The following is a 7,117-nucleotide window of genomic DNA, read 5'->3' on the forward strand; positions in this document are numbered from 1 at the left end:
TGTCTTAGACACGGCTGTGCTTTGCGATAACTGTAGGAAGCCTTAAGTATCACAATCTATAAATCTATGATGCCAAGCCTATAGATGGTTTTCACAGTGACGTCATCAAATTGTAATGTCAAAATAGCGAGGTTTTACGAATTCTTATTTACACCAGGTTGAAGATAAACAAAAAGTTAATCTTTGTGCAAGTTTTCAGTCCCATAGCATCTTTCATTTCGAAAATACAGCAATTTGAACTTCCGAGTTTTCACAGTGCGTGACACCAAAATAGGAATGCTGTCTCTTTGAAAAAAAGTCTCTCCTCTTGATTTTCAGCAGTATAACCATTTCAAGTATTAGAGGATATGTTTATGCGCACGTAGACTAGTTCTCGAGTGAAAAGAAGGAGCTTTTATGGAACAAGTGAACTCCAGATGTTTTTGTTGATTTTCGGCGGCCATATTGGTGCACCAAAACTGTGCACCAATATGGCGTCTCCATACAAAGCTTTACAAAGATGCGTGAAACGTTTCGGCAAATAACTCAGAAACTGTGGGCCAAAAAGACCTGAGACTCGGACAAATTGTTTAAATATTAGTCTTTTATAACATATCATTTTCTTGGCTTCTTTCACTGGACGGTTTTTAATTTATTTTTTTGTTGTGTGACAGTGAAAACGATCTATTGAGTATTTAGAAAAAGCGTTAGGGTCATCACACACCGTCACGCTCCTTGGTGGGAAGGAGTGTTGCGTGATGACCCTAATGACGGCTGCGAAGCTACATTGTAGAAGGAGACTATATGCTTGCCTGCGTGACAGTACCGAGGGAATGCTTGGTGTAACATCACACCCCTCTGGTATAAAGAATTTAGGTTTCCTGAGCAACACCGAGTTTGAGGGTACATTGGTCTGCCGGCTTGGGTGACAACCTGTCATACTCCGGCATGACTACATCCTAGCCTACACGCAGACGTTCTTAGCGCTTCGTCACGCGTTCCTTTCCGATTGAAAATATCACCGTTGCTATGGCTACATAATAAATCGCGCCTTTCGCAGGAAAAAACTGTTTCAGTGAAATCATTTGGTATTTCATTGGTGTCGCTGCGCTCACTCGTGAAATATTTTTCAACACCCGAAGAGAAATTTCGTATCTCCGCGTGGCCATGTAATATCCTCTATCATCTCGGGTTACTCTATCTATAAACCATGAAATTCGAATACAGTAAGTCCTCTATAAGCCCCCCTTTCAAATAAGCCCTCCCTGTGTAATACCTCCCCCCCCCCCACATTTTTCCAAGAGAAGAAGGTTTTTTTAAAGCCGTTCCTCTCTTTAAAGCCCCCCTCTCCTCCCTTCTTATTCTTCACTACCAAATAAATAAAAGATGGTTGATTCATATGGTTATGCTGAAGGTTCCGATTTGTTGTGATTCTCGGTTGCAAGATCTCTTACGTCATGTGATTGAGCATTTCCACTTTGCGCCCTAGTTTTTTATGGAGGTTGCAGTATGGTACCCCATATTAATAAATTTATTTAGTCCCCCCACCCACGCCCCGGGGGGACTTAATAATAATGGAACAGATCAGTTGTCATATTAGTATGTGTAATCAAATGGTGACGAGTGAAATTAGGGAATAATTTCACGCGCGTTTTGTCCAAATTCTTATAATTTATTGGACAAAACGCAAGTGAAATTATTCCCTAATTTCTCGAGTATACCATTTGATTACACATACTAATTTCCCTGCTAGCAGGAACAACGAAATCTTAACGTTATGGCTCAAACTTGGCAAAGTAGCGATAGATAGTGGCCTTGTCGCTTCCAAGAGCGCCATTATTAAAAGCAAAAATCTAATACTTATGTAAAGATTTTATTTGAACGGTCACAACTACAACTTTTACAATCTGTCCCTAAAAATAACAGTTCTGTAGTTGAACTATATAAACATCGCATTTTCTTTCTAGCATGACCCAGCAATCAACAAGCAACTCTGATCACTGTATGTCTTAACTTTAAACCAGTTAAATTAATCACAAGCCTAAGAAAAGTCAATGAAACCGTTTCTCTCAAATTGGTGAGATGCTTTGTCATCTGCAGTCGGTGCGAACTCAGTGAAGCTAGTTGCTGTACAACTTCAATACTTCAGTGTTTGAGCTGGCTGTGACTGCTTAAGCGAAGTCTTTAGATTATAAATTGAGGCAAACTGTTTAGTTAGCACTATAATCACAGTAATAGAAGCTACAAATTGAATTAAATGTCGCAAGTTAGAATTACAAAATTAATAAAAGAGGTAATGATTCACTGGTTGAGTAGCCAATCAGAGCGCGCGAAAAACACTATCCACTGTTTTAGTATATACTAAAATTAGTTATCTGTAATAACACCAAAGACTATTTCTTTCTCATGGGAGCCCGAGAAAGTAAATGTCAAATTTCCCAAGAATTGTGAAAACACAGGTAAACTTCAGCAAATTTCATGTGTAAGATGTCATTTTGTGAAATTTGACATTTGTTTTCTCGGGCTCTTGTAAGAAATTTACGAGAAAATCTTTGAAGAAATGCGAATGCCTTTTCAAAGTGACGTTTTGGCCACTGTCGCCGTCGCCGATGCTCGGAAAACGATGCCAAAAAAGCTCGCCCGCGCTCTGAGTTAGTGCTGCATCCAAATGCTTCACCCTTTCGGTGTCCCTTAATATTCTCTTATTACTAGAAAGGTTTAAACTGTTTAGTTTGCAGTTACTGTGAGATAGTGGTTCAGCCAAATGCTTTACACCTTCGTCGCTTATCCCATTGGAAGAAAGTTTAGTTTGCAGTTACTATGAGTTAGTGCTTCAGCCAAATGCTTTACACCTTCGTCGCTTATGCGGCTCTGAGAAAGGTTTAAACTGTTTAGTTTGCAGTTACTGTGAGTTAGTGCTTCAGCCAAATGCTTTACACCTTCGTCGCTTATGAAAAAATTGTAAGAAAGGTTTAAACTGTTTAGTTTGCAGTTACTGTGAGTTAGTGCTTCAGCCAAATGCTTTACACCTTCGTCGCTTATGCGGCTCTGAGAAAGGTTTAAACTGTTTAGTTTGCAGTTACTGTGAATTAGTGCTTCAGCCAAATGCTTTACACCTTCGTCGCTTATCTGATTGGGAGAAAGGTTTAAACTGTTTAGTTTGCAGTTACTGTGAATTAGTGCTTCAGCCAAACGCTTTACTCCTTCGTCGCTTATGAAACCAATGGAAGAAAGGTTTAAACTGTTTAGTTTGCAGTTACTGTGAGTTAGTGCTTCAGCCAAATGCTTTACACCTTCGTCACTTATGCTACCATTGGAAGAAAGGTTTAAACTGTTTAGTTTGCAGTTACTGTGAGTTAGTGCTTCAGCCAAATGCTTTACACCTTTTTGCTTATGCAATATCTATACTTGGAAGAAAGGTTTAAACTGTTTAGTTTGCAGTTACTTTGAGTTAGTGCTTCAGCCAAATGCTTTACACCTTCGTCGCTTATCCAATTGAAAGAAAGGTTTAAACTGTTTAGTTTGCAGTTACTGTGAGTGAGTGCTTCAGCCAAATGCTTTACACCTTCGTGGCCTATGATATTGGAAGAAAGGTTTAAACTGTTTAGTTTGCAGTTACTGTGAGTTAGTGCTTCAGCCAAATGCTTTGCACCTTCGTTGCCTATGATATTGAAAGAGAGGTTTAAACTGTTTAGTTTGCAGTTACTATGAGTGAGTGCTTCAGTCAAATGCCTCACACCTTCTTCTCTAATTTCATTATCATGAAGGTTCAATCTGCGAAGTTTGGCATCGTTACATTTTTTGTCACTAATTGCAAGCAGCGGCTGAATCTGTTTACAACCCAATGGCCCAAGATTGTTGTTGGTCAATTCTAGGCTTATTACGCTGTGACTATTAAGCAAATTTACTAATCCTAAACATTCAACAGGTCCGATTAGGCAGTTACTAAAATTTGCTGCATTAAAACCGATTTGGCGCAGCTTGGTTTGTAAAATTGGATCGTCCACATCAATCTCATAAAGGCACATACTTAAGGCCACAACAAGATTGCGATGCGTTCTCAGTGGCCAAAAGATGAGTGTACTGCGAACGTTCAAATCAAAAACTTCATCATCGTCAAACGCTGCTTTCCATTCCCATTCATTAAACCTTTCTGTTGATAAGGGAAGAGCGTCAACAAAAATGCGTGAAAGTGATTCCTCTCGCTTACCAAGCAGTCCAGCCAAAAACTGCAGAACTACATGCCATGCACCTTGTGTGATCCTATAGAGAACAAATTCTCGCAGTTCTTCTCCACTCATGGTGTCGGCGACATACTTGGCAGCAAGAAATTCCTGAATGGTCAGGTGCATAAAACAGAACTGAGCTTTAGCTTTTTCAAATGGACTATCTGCTGAAGCGCATAAATCAGGTAGACGATGGAGCAGGCCGCAATCCTCCAATCCTTCAACTTGTTTGGACTCAAAGATTAGTCTACCCTCTTTTATTCCTATGAAGGCGATTTCTCCCAGTCGATTGAACTCCGCTTTCACACCATCGGGCAGGTTCTCAAATTTCTCACGGATGAAGTCAGCTTGACCCTGGTATTGCTTATAATTGCGGGAGTGCTTGAAATAGAACATCTTAATGGCGATGCTGTAAATGTCAGTGAGTTTCGTGGGAAGAATCGTCGATACATTAGACTTCAGTGTCTGTAGGACGTGAAGCAAGCATGTGCATATTATAAAACAGTTTACAGGAACATAGCACAAGGAAAAAATGTTAAGATTGCTGCAGATGTGTTGCCAAATTGTTCTTCCGGTACCCTCTTCTTCATCTGCTGTGAATTTGTTAACATAGTCTTCAACTTGTTCTGATGTAAATCCAAGAATTTCAACTGTTCTCTCGAAGTCGAGATGTTTAACAAATGACACAGCAGTTGGTCTTGTAGTAGTTAAAACTGTGGCGCCCACTAAAAGTTTACCCGAGCCTATCTTGTTGTACAATGCAGGGAATGACATCTTCGCGGTAACATCGTTAGGTTGATAAGAGTCACTGCATTCAGCGATATTCATCTTAAATTTAAATTCGTCCACTCCATCGAAAATCAAAAGTACTTTGGTTGGGTTTTCGAGAACATATTTCCAGACAGCATCCTCATTCACATCCCGTGAATACTCTGAATCAGCCAGTAGTTGACGAAGGGTGAGCGGTTTCTTTATCGAGTTCATTCTCCTAAATTTAAGAAGAAAAACGGCTTTAAAGTTCAACTGGGAATTTTCTGTTTCTGTATCTGATGCCCAGTCCCGAAGAAGCTTAATGCAAAATAAACTTTTTCCAATCCCGGGACGACCGACAACGAGAACATTTTTATGGTGAGCATCAATAATATCCCACGGGTGAAATAATGGTGAATTCTCATTGGGTTTGGGATATACGTTTAATTGTTCCTGCCTGTCTTCAGGGAAGTCGTATTCAACTCTGCCTTCGTGAATAATCAGATTGGTGTAAATTTGGTCGATTTTTAAGTCTTTGGGTAGCGTATTTCCTTCACCTGGATTACGACGAAAGGGTGATTGAAGATCCCTGAGTCGCTCAGTTTCTCTTATGATATTGTCTTTCATGGCCTGGAACAGTGCTTGTTTCTGAAGCAGCGGTGCTTGATGCTGTTGCTGCGGTTCTTGTTGCTGATGCTGCGGTGATTGTTGCTGCGGCAGCGGTGATTGTTGCTGATGCTGCGGTGATGGTTGCTGATGCTGCGGTGATGGTTGCTGATGCTGCGGTGATGGTTGCTGATGCTGCGGTGATGGTTGCTGATGCTGCGGTGATGGTTGCTGATGCTGCGGTGATTGTTGCTGATGCTGCGGTGATTGTTGCTGATGCTGCGGTGATTGTTGCTGATGCTGCGGTGATGGTTGCTGATGCTGCGGTGATTGCTGCTGTAGCAGCGGTGATTCTTGGCATTGTTGTGAATGCCTTTGCTGCTCCGGTTGAACACTGGCGTGTGATCTAAGGTGAAAAGCGTAAAATGGAAAATCCTCCACTAACCTCCTTTTTTTCATTACACGTGTGAAGATATAGAAAATCTCCATTAACACAAGAAACGCAAAAATTCCATTCACAACGACCACGGCGTAAATCCAGAAGTTTTTGAACGTTGCTCTTTGATTGTGGCACTCGTAAGTTTGAGTCTGTGTGATATTCTCAGATCGCTGGTCTTTCTCCATTAAATCACAAGTGAAGTTAGAAGGAAAGTTTTGGGGATAAAATACCGTTTTTTGCAAGGAGATACAAAGAATTCCAAGCAGGAATCTAGCAACAAGCTGAAAACAATATGCTTTGAAGAGTTTCCTTGGCGGACTTCCTTGTCGGGGTTGAAGAGGCTGCTGTTGTTCTTCAAGTTCACTAATTCTCGACTTGACGTATTGGGAGTATATTCCACAAGCAATCATAGGGGTAAAGAAATTAAAAAGCACAAAAGCGTATACAGGAATACTAACTTTGTTGTATCGCTTTTGATATTGTTCGTAACACTTCCCCTGGATTAAATCTTGGTCATCTTTTGCATCACAGTGGAACCTCGGTTCGTTGTTTTCCATGTCCAAAAAGACACTTGATAAAACAACTCCAAGCACAAGCCAAAAAACATTTGCTGTAAAACTAAACTTGTTGACTGTTTTAGGCGCCAGAAGCTCTCTAAGGGATTCCATGATGTACTTTTGAGTTCAATTGAAACTGTCTGGGGCATTGGGATAAGGTGTGGCGGAAATAGATATAGTTTTACATTGGCAAACAATGGCAATTTGATCCGCAAAACTTACTGGAGTTGATGGCCTTATCAGCGAGTCGGCATATGAGGATCAGTTTTAATCTGTTTGAGTTTCTGAGTTAAGTGTCACTTTTCACCGCTGGAGACTTTGTGTACAAGTGTATTCTTTGTTTGTACTTTTTGTTAGGCAGTGAGTGCGAAATTTGTAGTTCCCGTTTATTTGCTGACTTTGTCGTTGTTTTATTTCATTGCAAAACGAACGGTTCGATTCACGTGATTAATGATCAAGAACGAGTGATCCGTAACTTATATTTTTGTCTCAAGGGTCAATCGTTGTAGCGACGTTTGAGCCAGAGTCTATGGTTGTCCTCTGGTCTAACCATTCAAATG

General features: G+C 40.5%; 1 pseudogene; it reads right to left on the reverse strand.

Moving 5' to 3' along the window:
- Window positions 1-1,851: 1,851 nt before the first annotated feature.
- Window positions 1,852-6,688, reverse strand: LOC140953294 (uncharacterized; annotated as a pseudogene).
- Between the last annotated feature and the right edge of the window lie 429 nt (window positions 6,689-7,117).

This window comes from Porites lutea, chromosome 11 (genome assembly GCF_958299795.1).
Source record: "Porites lutea chromosome 11, jaPorLute2.1, whole genome shotgun sequence".
NCBI lineage: Eukaryota > Metazoa > Cnidaria > Anthozoa > Scleractinia > Poritidae > Porites > Porites lutea.